The sequence below is a fragment of the Lygodium microphyllum genome, chromosome 29, assembly GCF_053477565.2.
Source record: "Lygodium microphyllum isolate KBCC chromosome 29, Lygodium_microphyllum_v1.1.10, whole genome shotgun sequence".
Lineage (NCBI taxonomy): Eukaryota > Viridiplantae > Streptophyta > Polypodiopsida > Schizaeales > Lygodiaceae > Lygodium > Lygodium microphyllum.
The window spans coordinates 25792806-25806781 of record NC_141163.1 but is presented as its reverse complement, the minus strand read 5'-3'; positions in this window follow the sequence as shown (position 1 = coordinate 25806781).

Sequence of the window (13976 nt, the reverse complement as noted above, 5' to 3'; positions counted from 1 at the left end):
CATTATTTAAGATAGATACTGCGTCTATTCCCTCCTGGTATGATGCGATAATGCATTATTTATCGACAGGAGAGGCTGGATCTATCTAAAGCTGAGAGAAGGAAAATTAAGCAGCAGGCATTAAAGTTTGCCTTGATCGCAGGTACATTATATCGGCAAGGGGTTGATGACATCTATCGCCAATGTGTGATGCTTAACGAGGTGCCATTCATTTTGGAAGAGTGCCATGATTCCGCTTGCGGAGGCCATTTTGATGGACAGCTTACAGCACAAAAGGCTTTACGAGCAGGTTACTAGTGGCCTGCCATCTTCCAGGATACGTTCGCGTATGTTAAGAGATGTGATATTTGTCAACGACATGATAGTTGAGAGAATAGGAAAAGACCACTCACCCCTATTATGGCGATACTTCCATTTGAGAAGTGGGGAATAGACTTTGTGGGTCCTATTACTCCGTCGTTGACTGCGCAAAAGAGGTATATTATTGTAGCAACTGACTACTTCACAAAGTGGTCAGAAGCACGTGCAACAAGGAAAGATGATGCTAAAGAAACTGCTAGTTTTCTTTTAGAGCAGATAATATGCCGTTTTGGTCCACCGAAAGAATTAGTGTCGGACCATGGAATCCATTTCTTGAACAAGGTTATCAAAAGCTTGAATGAGGCTTGGCAAATCAAGCACAATAAAATGACTCCTTATAATCTGCAGACAAATGGGCAGTTGAAAGTACCAACAAACAGCTTGTGGCTATCTTGTCTAAGATAGTCTTTGAAAAGAAACGAGACTAGGATAAGAAGCTATATGTGGCAGTATGGGCATATAATACCACGTTCAAGCGAGCCACTGGCCACACGCCGTTCAAACTAGTTTATGGTGAGGAGTGCATTTTACCCTTAGAAATTGAGTTACCGACCATTAGATTCGCAATAAACCATTCTTTGGGTAGTGAAGACGCCCTATTAGAGAGATTTACGACTTTAGCGCACCTAGATGAACTTAAGTTGCAAAGCCTGTTACATCAAGAGGTGGCTAAACGTCGCATGAAACAATCGGTTAATCCCTTATTTGGAGCACCCATATCTGGAGCAGAGATACCATCAGGGAAAACTCATGTGGTGGAGCAAAGGATACAAAGTGATTGAGCAAGAAGACGGAACCTTTGTGTGGGAGATTAAAGTCTTCTGCCATCACTGCTTACGGCTATTGACGAGTATCCCTATTGAGCTCAATGAAGAAGGTGGGATGGAGCCATCCGTTCATCCTCTCAACATGCTAAACTTTGATTACCATAATTACGAATAGAGGAGTTCGTGATGGCCAGCTGTGTAAACCCATTGTGGATGTATACATTATATTTTGATGGAGCGTCTAGGGGCCCTAATAAAAAAGGAAGTGTTGGAGTAGTAATCCGAGACCCCCGACGTAGAGTTATGATGAAGTTGGCTACTTATCTCGGGGTAGGATTCACTAACAACATGGCGGAGTATAAATCCTTGATTGTGGGACTGCATATTGCCAAACAAGGTGGTATTCGTCGGTTGTTAGTAAAAGGGGATTCCCAGTTGATCCTGAATCAGCTAGATGGGACATACACAGTGCGGAATCCCATTCTTTGTATGTATCATCGGACTGCTATGACCCTATTAGAGGAGTTTGAGAGAGTGTGTTTTCAGCTGATTCCACGTTACTGGAATCAGTTTGTGAATTCATTAGCAAATCTTGCTTATGAAGAAGACCTCTTCTTTAATTGTGGTCCTAGTCTGGATATTGTTATCAATGATGAAACAGGACCCGGTCGCTTGTGGGGTATGTTATCAGAACATGCAGTATATGGCAGACGATGGTTGATATGGGTGATGCAAAGAGTAGCCGAGACCAATTTACCGTTATTATCTGGGACCCATAGGTTGATTAGACAACATGTTATGCGTACGCCTCTTGCTATTTATGCAGGAGGGATGGGTCATAACCTTATGCATTTAGTTTAGGGCTACGAGCCTATTTTTCCTCCTTGGGAAGGAGCCTATTATTGTATATCTGTGCTCTATCAAGGAGGGATGTGTAGGTGTTATTCTGTTTGATCTCATTAGGCCAAGAGGGCCGATCAAGTTTTGTAGTGAAGTGTTTTATTTCATTCGGCCAAGAGGGCCAATTGTCTGTTTAGTGCAAGTGCGGTTAATGGTTTCTTGTTTGAGTTTTGTGCTAGACAGGTTTGAAGAAGAGCTTGGAAGGAGCCTTTTGTTGCGTGGAAGCTTCTTATGGCCCTCTCCAGGTGATATCTTTCCTTTATGAGTACTGTGGTTGTTATGTTATATGTGTTTGCGTACTTGTTAAAGGGGTTTTTCGTTTCTTGTTGGGGATCAGCGTCCAAGGCATGAAGTCCCAGGTTTAGGTTCAGTATGTCTGAGGGAGGTCGGAGTAGTCATTGCCTCCTGTAAAGACATTGTCAAGCATCAGAAGACCTGTTTTAGAAGGGAGTCCTAGTGACCCTATTCTGCTAGCCTGCTAGGCAGCCGTTCTAGGAGCTCTTGTTAGTTGTGAGGCAGTTAGAGAAGCTTGCCAGAAGAAAATATTGATGATGAAAAGAAACCCTGAATATCTTAAAGATAATAAATATATACAAAGGTGTGTAAAAAGGGGTTCTAACCCCTATCAAATAAAAGAAAAGAAACAAAACTTTATACGCAGTTGATCATTGCCTAGCGAGGGCCTGGTAGGTTCCTGGGGACGAGTCAGACCCGGGGCCGATGCCTTGTCTTCCTAGGGGTGGCATCTTGCTGGAAAAGAAGAAAGTAAGGAAGGTTGGAGCGAAAATAAAAGTGAGCGTCAGAAAAGGATTAAGTGTCGCCTTGCAAGGGCTTGGTAGGTTCTTGGGTACCGAGACAGGTCCTGAGGCCGATGCCCTGTTCTCCTCGGGTCACTACGCTCAGCTCCCTCCTTTTTACATACCCGTGTATGTCAATGAAATAAAACCCTAAGCTGAAATGTGCTGAAAGAAAATACTTCTTGATCAAGCTATAGGAGTCCTCGCCCAGTAGGAGCTCCTAGTTGTGTTGTCCTTAGTTAGGTAGGTAGTTCAGACCACCACTTAGGGCAACCTCTTTGATAGTCTTTTTAGTTTGGTTGTGTTGGAGCAGATGGTTAGTGACTAGCTTCGAAACCTTTTATCAGATGATGCTAGGCCTACTCCTTGTGGATGTCATGCCTTGGTTCTGTCCGGGGGTAGGGTGAGCATTGTGCTGTGTTAAGTATCTATCTATTTTGTATCAGCTTGATGCTTCCTTTGGTTGTTTTTGTGCAGATCTATTGTGGGATTCGATGGGCTAAATCGCCCTATCCCGTGGTCACCAATGAGAGCGGAATTTTGATGCCGAGAAATGCTTAAAAATAGCTAAAATTTACGAATATCAAGGGAAAAATATTCAACGTCGAAGGCGGCTACTCGATCTAGGACGATTTTAAGCGTCAAAGTGCTTTAAATGTGCCCAAGCGACACTTGTTAATTTTTCATAATTTTTCAGATTATCGTGCAGGTTGACAAGAGTTACCGACCAATGCGGGATGCCGAGCCAGACGCCCAGGATTTTTCAGAGCTCAATTCGAAGTCCGGACGGGGAAATGGCCAAGAAATGGGCAAGATTTGAAGAGATGGACAAAACTTTGGTCAAGTGGGCAAGTGACCTTTGGGGCCCAAATTTTATGCCACATGAAATGTGGATGAAAAAAAACATGATGGGGAAGAAGAAGGTGTGAGAAACAGGCGCCGATTTTTGCGCCATGATCTTGGGAGATGGAGGATGGAGGCTACAAGTAACCTACCTAATCGATCATACCCCCGATCTTCCCTCTCTCTGCTGGTCTTATCGCCGGTCTTCGCTCCTCCAATGGTGGCCTGAATGCAGAGATGGAAATCTAGTCTTTCTCTCTCCTCCCTCTCTCTCCCCTAAGGGCAGATTCATGTGGTAAAGAAGAAGAAGAAGAATGGATGACAGATGCTTATCCAATGAAGACCGGATTGCTGCGTGGTTCAAGAGGAAGGAAGATTGCTAATTGTGGACTATCATGAGCATTAATGGTGGCTGGAAATCAGTCCCGAGATATGGCAAATAAAAACCCGCAACCCGCAAAGAACGGTAATCTCATTTTTTCAAAGGAAATTGATGTTTTATGCAATTTGCTTTATAAATATTTGTTCCCCATGGGATGATTATGCATTATAATGTTGTTTGCAATGTCTTCCAACTATTTGAAATTAGAAAATCAGAAAATCATAAGTGTTGTGGATGAAATTAATGGTGTAAAACCCGTATAACATGCGAAATATGGAAAAATTGGGTGTTTTTGAGATATAAATGGAAAATATAATTAGATACACCAACTAAATTTGTGTTTTTGCTGCAAACAAACTTAAGGGCCATAGCCCACAACTCATTTTGAATTTTTGGTCGTTTAATATTGTGAAAAAAATACAAGAAAAATAGGAAAAATAGAGGAAAAATAAGGAAAAAATGGATTTTGAGTGCCGAAAATTAAGAAAAAATAAGATTCATGTTTGTGGATGTATGGGGGGTCTGAAGTATGAGGTTTAGTCTCAGTTAAGCCCTATCTTTATGTTTTAGTGAGTTTTTATTGCTTTTCATACAATAAAAACATGGAAATATCACCCTAAACCATTCAATAATGCACAACCTAAACGGGTGAGGGGGTAGAGTGTATAAAAGGTGTTTAAATGCTGAATGAAATGATGAAAAGATTGCTGGTTTTAAGCATACCATTTAGTTTGGTCGATATTTAAAAATTAAGAACCTAGTAGCACGAGGGTTTCTCGGTGCTAGGTTCATGCAACGCCGCATACGAGCGATAGTCAAAATCCTTAAAAGAAATGTTTTCCACATGTGCACCAATGCTGATTTTCTTGATTGTTTGAGCACGTGGACATTCACCATTTGCATGAATCATAAAGAAATTTAAAAGGTATCAGATAATACCTCCTGGATGCATGGTAATTGCTTTCTAGAGGAACATGACCAACGTTGAGTGAGTAAGGTTGTTCCAAGCTGTAGGCTAGGCGTTGGGCCTAAGGGGAAAGTAAAGTGAGGTATGGTACATTCTTGGATACGATTAGTTGGTACCTTGAGAGAACTATGTGTGATGTTGTGTTATATATGTTTAGCGACGCATCGAGGGGCCAATCCCCAAGGTGTAGGAGAGTCGCAGTGAGGTAGCGGCAGTCAGTCGTGGGAGGACCTCCTATGTTTGTACTTCGTGCTATTTGGCAATGTGTTGGGACTCCCTCTGAGGAGTGTTAGTTGGGTTAGAGTTGGACTACGAGACGTGATACAAACGCAAGATGTTTAGGAAGATGATGTATGTGTCATCCACGCTCCTAGCCGCGAGGCCATGGGGTTGTTGAGCGCATGATAGAGGTCCGGCTAGTGTATGAGCCAGTGCCGGCCCGTTTTAGGTCCCATCAAATGCAATTTTGATGGTAGCATTGAAAGATACAAGGCTAGGTTGGTAGCAAAAGGGTATGCTCAGCAATCTTGTTTAGACTATAAAGAAATATTTAGGTTGGTTACCAATATGGAAAGTGTTATAATTGGCTATAGCAAAGGGCTAGAAATTATAGCAAATGGATGTGAATAATACATTCCTAAATGGTAACCTGGAAGAAGAGGTATTGATGGATCATCCTAAAGGATATGTACACCCACAGTATCCAAATTTTGTCTATAAGCTGGAACTGGAAAAAGGCTCTCAATGGGTTGAAACAGGATCCAAGAGCCTATCACGCACACATTAATAGTTACTTGCAGACTCTTGGCTTTACAGTTGGCAGAGTTGATCATAGTTTATTTACCAAAAAGATAGATGCAGGTTTGGTTATGCTAGTCATCTATGTAGATGATCTCATTATTGCAAGTGATGATGACATTGGAATACAAGATGTGATGACTATGTTGAAAACTAAATTTGATATGAAAGATTTGGGTGAGTTGAAGTTGTTTTTGGGCATTGAAGTGGTACATTTAGTCAAGGGAATTCGGCTAATGCAAAGATAATATGCTTTGGAAATGGTGGAGTAATGCATGCCAGATTGTAAACCACTTGAGACTCCATTAGATTAGAATATCTAATTGGATACAAACACTGGAGCTGAAATTGCAAATGTTAGCATCTATAGGCAGATGGGATATACTTAACCATCACTAGAATTGATCTTAGTCATGCAATTGGGCTTATCAATTAGTTTATGTAGAAGCCCAAAAAACTTCATTTGGATTCAGTAAGAAGGATCATGCATTATGTCAAGGCAATGGTAGACTATGCACTCTTTTATGAGAGAGATAAGGACCTCAAGCTCATGGGATACACTGATGTAGATTGGGCGCAGGATGTCCTTATGATAGACAGTCTACTAGTGTTTATGCATTTGGCCTAGGTAGTGGGATGATTAGTTGGAGTAGTAAGAAGCAACCAATAGTTGCACTATCTAGTATTGAGATGATAGAGTACAAAGATGCCGCATTAGCAACCTATGAGATTGCTTGGTTATTGAAGTTGATGGCCAATTTGGATATGCAAATAGAGGCTCCAGTGACACTGTATCGTGATAATATGAGTAGTGTACTTTTGGCTACAAAAATTTTTTACCATGCTAGAACAAAATATATAGAGATACACTATCACTTCATATGTGAGATAGTACTTGTAAGAAAGATGGATCTCCTGCATGTCAAGATAGATGATCAAGTAGTTGATATCTTTACTAAGTCACTAGGTAAAGATAAGTTTAGTCACTTCAGATAGCTACTTGGAGTACACTACCCTTCTTGAGCTTGAGGGGGAGTGTTGAGAGAGTCAAGCTCATCACTAGTATCTCATCCCTAACATGACAACTATGTAGCTTAGCTGTCACTAGTAGGTGTGTGTGTGTGCTCTAAATAAGTCAGGCAACTAGGCTGACTTGAGTTATTTAATCATGGTTGAGATGTATGACCTAGGTTGACTTACTAATCTGGTTGTAGACAATATGAGTGTGATGGAATGAAATGAGAATAATGAACAAGAGGAGAGCATGTAGCTCTCCTGACCTCTGCTTGCTTCATCTTTGCCTTCCTCTACTTGAAGTTTTATCAATCCAACCCCACCCAAAGGTTTTTTCCCTCAAAAGCAAAGAAGGGACTTATTATAAATGGATCCAAACAATGGAGATGACAGAGTACTTTTCTGTTTCAGCATTGCATGAATTTAACAATTTTGAAAAATCTAAAAAAGTGCATTGGATTTAGATTTTAAGATCAACATATATACATCCATCCAAGAGTATAAAGCTAAAAACTTGGCTATAGAATCATCATGAATAGACTCTTGTAGATAGTAGTTAGCATGCTATCCACTACAATAACCTTGTTGTAATAAAACTAGGATAACTTTGTATAGACTAGTATGCATCAAATATGATATATGTCAAAACAAAGCTCACTTCAAACACTTTTAGTATATATAAGTTGTATTTTGCTATCATCAATCCATGGTAAAAAATTTTCTAAAAGAATGAGTAGTCTAGAATAAAATAAGGGCCAAATTTTACTATTCCTCAACCAAGATAACATCTTTGAGATAAGGAAGCTCCTCTAAGATGGTTTCTAGTCTCCAAGAAGCTTCTTTACGAGACATACTTTTCCATTTGACCAAATACTTCCAAATTGATTGGGATCCAGGCTTGTTCTCACATTTCCCTCTATGTTTTCCTTAGGCATGTCTTGAATCATGCCCTCTTCATCCTAGTTATTTCGCATAATCCATTTGGGATCAAATAAAATGATTGAGCGTGACTCGCATGGAAAACATTGGGTATCTTTGTGGGAGAAGGAAGTTCTAGGAAAACATTGGGTATCTTTGTAGGAGAAGGCAGTTCTAGGAAATAAGCCAAATCGCCCATATGCTTGCTGACAATCATGTATGTCCCCTAAAACATATATGTGAGCATATTACTAAAGCTATCTTTAAGAGTAGAATAATTAACTTGGGAAAATGTAGAAGCATTAAGTGTCCTTGAGACTCCATAGGCTACTTCTTCTCATTAGTAGATTGAATAGTCTAGTAATATGAGAGGATGGTGGGTTGAAATTGAACTTAGCCCCAAATATTCACTCCATGAGCAACATTGGTTGCAAGAATTCCTTCAACCTTAATAATCTTGATGCTTGCTTCACGATTCTTTATGTATAATGACCAAAGAAGCTATAGATGAAGCCTTCTTGCAAGATCTGAAAGATTAAGGCTATGGTCTAATGGCTACTCTAGTGTCCATACAGTTTCAAGAGAGGGAAAAAGCACAAATAGAAAGAAAATTGAGTTCTAACTTGACCAATAGAGTGCCAAGATTGAGGAGAATGGCTAGAGCAATGATCTTGGAGAGATCAAGAAGCACATAATGGTTGAAATCCCATGAAATCAAGCTGTGAGTTGGCACAAACCACTAGATGGATAGATGTGACCCTTGCTCAAGTTGCCAAAAAAAATTTAAGATCCAAGAGGGAAAAGGAGATCATTGGCTATGGTCTCCATGGAAACTTAAACAAGAGAAGAGAATAAAGCTAGTATTCTAAAAAGTAACTGAGATTTTAGCCTTCTCTAACTACAATAAACTCCCTTTTGCCAAGATGTCTTCTAAAACAACCTCAAAAAGAGTGACAAGCTTCTAATTTATCCATCCATCTCCATATCTATTCCTTCTAGCTTCAAAGGTCTCCAAACTTGTCTATTTTCTGATTATAAAAGTCTTCTGGTTGCAAAGGCTTACCATTAATGGCCTACAATGTTAAGAATCGTGTGATAGGGGGACTTGCTTGAGTTGCTATATCAAACACACACCATACACATAAGAGGAAACTCACTCAATGACATAAGAAGAGAGATGGAGACCAAAACGTTTTCTTGTTGGTTTTGTTTTCTTCTTCTTCTTCAACACACAATACAATGTACACAAAGTTTAGATAATATACAACATAAAGGAAAGTGGCCTACTAAGTCAAAATAGTGCATAACTAACTATACTAATCAACTGGCACTATAACTATGCCAATTATAGGTAGGTGTAACAAAATAAATATAATAAGTGATAATTTAGTGGCCACGTGAGGATCATAATGACCACTAATATACTAAGTGTAGATGTGCATACCCATTTAGCTAGGTAGTCCATCATCAATGTCCACACATATTGAGCTTTCCATCTCAATACTCCTCCTCAAACTCAATTGTATCTCTATAACTCCAAGTAAGCTTTAAAACTTTGAAGCTTCTCTATACCCAATGCCTTTGTGAAAATATCAGCTATCTGATCATGTGTGTTGACATATACCAAGTCAATCTCTCTTGCAAATGTGCCTTCTCTCTTACAAAGTGGTACTGCACCTCAATGTGTTTTGTCCTAGCATGGAACATTGGGTTCCTAGCTAGCTATATATTGCTCATGTTGTCACAGTGAATGACAACTGGACCATCTCCCTACATATCCAAATCACCCAATAACTTTTGCATCCATACCACCTCACATGCTGCCATTGCAGCACCTCTATACTCAGGATCTGTACTTAATAAAGCAATTGTAGGTTGCTTTTTGTTGCTCCATATAATTGTTGCACTACCAAGGGAAGATATGAATCCACTGGTGGATCTTCTGTCTAACGTGCTACCAACCCAATCTACATCTATGTATCCAAACACTTGTACATCCTTACCTATCTCATAAAAAATTCCATAATGTAAAGTGGACTTCACATACCTCAATATACATCTACCTACATCCAAATGAGGCTTTCTAGGCATCTGCATAAACTAATTCACAAAGCCAATAGCATAGGTCACACCTGGCCTTGTGATAGTCATGTAAATTAGATCCCTACTATCCTTTTGAACATAGTAGGGTCTTCTATCTCATCCCCAATGTCAACACTCTTCACATTTTTCTCTAGTGGCACTGAAAGAGGTTAACTACTGTTAGGATAACATATCCAAGCCATACTACCTTTGGGATAGCCATATACCATCATCACATTTGATCATCTCAATACCAAGAAAGTATCTCAACTTACCCAAACTCTTCATTTCAAACTTTTTCTTCAAAAACTCCTTAACTTTAGCAATTCCATTGTCACTATCACTTGTAATAATCAAGTCATCCACATAGATGACTATGATGAGCAAACCTGTATCTCCCTTTTTCATATAAAGTGAGTGATCAACATCAGAAATATAAAAGCCAATATTAACAAGATACTCTCTGATCTTGTAAGAGAAGGTGCTTGGTTCGGCCCATAGGGTGCCTTATTTAACTTGCACACATATGTTTGGGGGGGGGGGGGGGGGGGGAGGGGGGTGCTCTAAATCCTTATAACCTGTTCGCTACTCCATATACATCTCTTCTTGCAATTCATCATGTAAGAAGGCATTCTTAACATCTATTTTCTACAAACCTCAACCTTTGTCTACTTCCAAAGTAATCATGCATCTAACAATTGCCATCCTAGCAACTACATTGAATGTCTATTCATAATCTATGCCATATATTTGAGCATAGCCTTTTGCAAACTAGCCTGGCCTTATACATGCTAACCAACCATCTGCATTATGCTTGATTTTTTAAACCCACTTATAGCCCATAGCTTTCTTATCCTTAGGCAAGGGTACTAAATTCCAAGTCTTATCAGCTTCTAATGCAACCATCTCCTCTTGCTACATCCCCATGAGCATGACCAATAAAATCCTCAAAACAAGTGGCCTCGACATCCTCAACTATCTTCAACATATAAGCATAATGGTGAGCTACATAACCTTCAAAAACAAATCTTTGAACAAGGTATTTGGTCCTGCTAGAACTCCTTACCACTAAATCACTCAATGGAGCCTTTACACTACTATGTGCTCTTTGTACACCTGGTGTCCTAACTGAAGGAATACTAAGCTCATCATCTAAACTCTTTGAACCACTAGAATCTCCAAATGACTAGTAGATGCATGGTTACCATCCAATAATTTCTTTTCTTTCCTTTGTCTTTATATCTGCAACACTTGTAGATCGGCCTAAAGATGTGGGGCAATTCCTTAGTCTCCCAGACCAAGGGCTAAATGTAGATGTAGTACTAGATGATGTTTCTTGTCCACTAAGGCTCCATGATTCTTGCTTTTCTTTCTGCACATAACTATCATGATCATTATCATCATCCAATACATCACCAGTAGATGTATACCAACTTCTCATCAATAACATCCTTGATCATTTTAAACTCACCTATGACTGGGTTATAACAATGATACCCTCTCTAATCTAAAGAGTATCCAATAAAAATACATTTTTCATCCTTTGGATCGATCTTCTTTTGTAGCTCATCTAGCACATGAACATATGCAATACAACCAAACACTTTCAAGTGTGACACATTGGGCTTCTTGCCTATAAAGCATTCTTCGAGGGTCATCTAATGAACTACAACTATGGGAGTTCTATTCATAATATAGATAGTAAAATGAACAACTTCAAACCAAAAAAAATTTGGCATATTCTTTTCAGCCACCATTATTGCCCATGCAAGTTCTGCAATATGCTTATTTTTCCTTTCTACAATCCCATTTACCTACAAACTATCTCTTTATCTCATGAGACCTCAAGAAGCCACTAAACTCATTAGAGAGGTACTCTCCCCCTCCATCTAATCGCAAGTACTTAAATTTCAAGCATGATTCTATTTCAACAACCACCTTGAAATATTTGAAGTGCTCAAATACATCACTCTTTTCTTTCATGAAATATACCCATAACTTCCTTGAACAATCATCACAAAGTATCTACTGCTAGTAAGAGAGATAGATTTTGTGCATGCCCCAAAACATCTATATGCACAACATTAAGTATATTTCTGCTCACATCTCTGTCATGCAAAAAGTGTTGTCTTGCCTGCTTACCAAACTAGCATGCTTTACATACGTTATGAAATTCTGCAACTCTATAGGCAAGCAACCCTATAACCAATCCTTTGGATTGCATTAATTTTAGTCTTTGCATATTTGTATGTCCAATATGTTTATGCCATATTTCAATGTCTACAACCACTCCTTTTTCTTTAGCATATTTAGCAGCATCCATTACAAGAAATCCAGCATCTAAAGTGAATATGTGGCCAACTCTACTTCCTTTTGCAACTAACTTACACTTATCATTAAAACCTTCTATAAAATAACCTTTTGCATTAAATCAAACTAGCTAACCTTACTCTATCATTTGGCCAGTATACACTAAGTTCTTTGTGTGATTGATGGCCATCATGCAAGGACAAGGGTAACTTTCCAATGTAATTAGGTGACATGAATCATCACCTATCTTCACATAACCTGGATCTTGTAAGTCATGCATCTCTCCAAACCATATAACATAATTGGTCATATGATTAGATGCACTTGAATCAGCATACCATACATCATCAATGTGTCTCTTTTCCTATAACAGCATTCATCATATGTTACATAATAAACAAACACGCATTTTTGTATTCATTCTATCATGAAGATGATGCATAGTTTACTTGTTGCAATTTACCACTATGGATATCATCCTTCTTAGCATAAAAATGGGCTACAATATGACCTATTTTGCCACAATAATGGCAAACAGAACCTCTGTTTTTCTATCCACCTCTTCCTCTAGAGCTCCCCTACCTCTAAAGTTTCCTCCACCTCTTGAAACTTGCATTTCACCAAATTACTTATTTAACTTGTTTTATCTGTTATCACCAGCATGTCCCATACCATGGCCTCTCGAAGAGGATCTACCTCATCCCCTTCCTAAATTTGAGTAAAATGCTTGGACATGCTCGCCATTTTGTTCAGATGAGTCACCCTACATATTGATCTCTTTGGTAATCATGAGAGAGACTAACTCATCAAAATTTGGAAATATCTTTCGTACATATACAAAAGTGAGATGATTTCGAATCCTTCTCATTATTAAGGCCACCTAAAGTAGATGAAATCATATCATCATCATCAGGCATTACATCAATCATTGCTAAAGCATCTGCAATACTCCTCATCTTCAAAACATACTCATTGACAAACATTTTCTCTTTCTTCAAGATATTCAACTCTTGCTTGAGTTGAACCTTTTGTGTCTCTATATTTACTGAAAACATGTTCTCAAAAATTGTTCAAGCTACATGTGAAGTTTCTGCATTCCTGATATGTCCCAGCAGTATTATCAATGACTATAGATAGCCAATACATCACCTTTTTGTCTTTTGCATTCAATTCTTTCCATGCCTTTAATTCATCTATAATCGCATCGATACTCAACTTTGGCTCCTTTGCTTCACTTGAAATGAACTCATAAAGGTCCTTTCCAACAATGAGGAATTTTATCACGTGGAACTTCCATGAAGGGTAGTTGTTCTTATCTAGTTTCTCAATTATGGGATTTCCACTATTCTCTACCATTATCACAAAAATGATATAGAATAGTAACCTCAAAAATTACAAATTTGAAATCTACAACTTGTGTACCTACTTTCAGTTGATACAGTCGAAATCGCAATATAATCTGAAACTGCTATCTGCAACCTTGCAGCTCTAAAATAGAGCCTGACACAGTCTCAGATGCTTTTGATGCCCAAAAAAGCAATGGGATAGTCTTAAAGGGCTGATTTGTAGAGTATATAGAGCTTTTCTTGCACACCAAATCTCACAGCAATCTAAGATTTTCACTTTGACGTGCTTCCAGTGCCTCCACATGCACTATCAGAGAAAGAGTGGAAGAATGGAAGAGCTTCTTACTCTTTACTTGGTTGCTCAAATCTTTGCTTTTTCTCCTTCACTTCAGCCTTCAAAACCAATCTCTCTTAATGGCATTGCTATGATACCATGTCAAGAATCACATGGTGGGGGGACTTGCCTGAGTTGTTGCACTAAATACATACCAT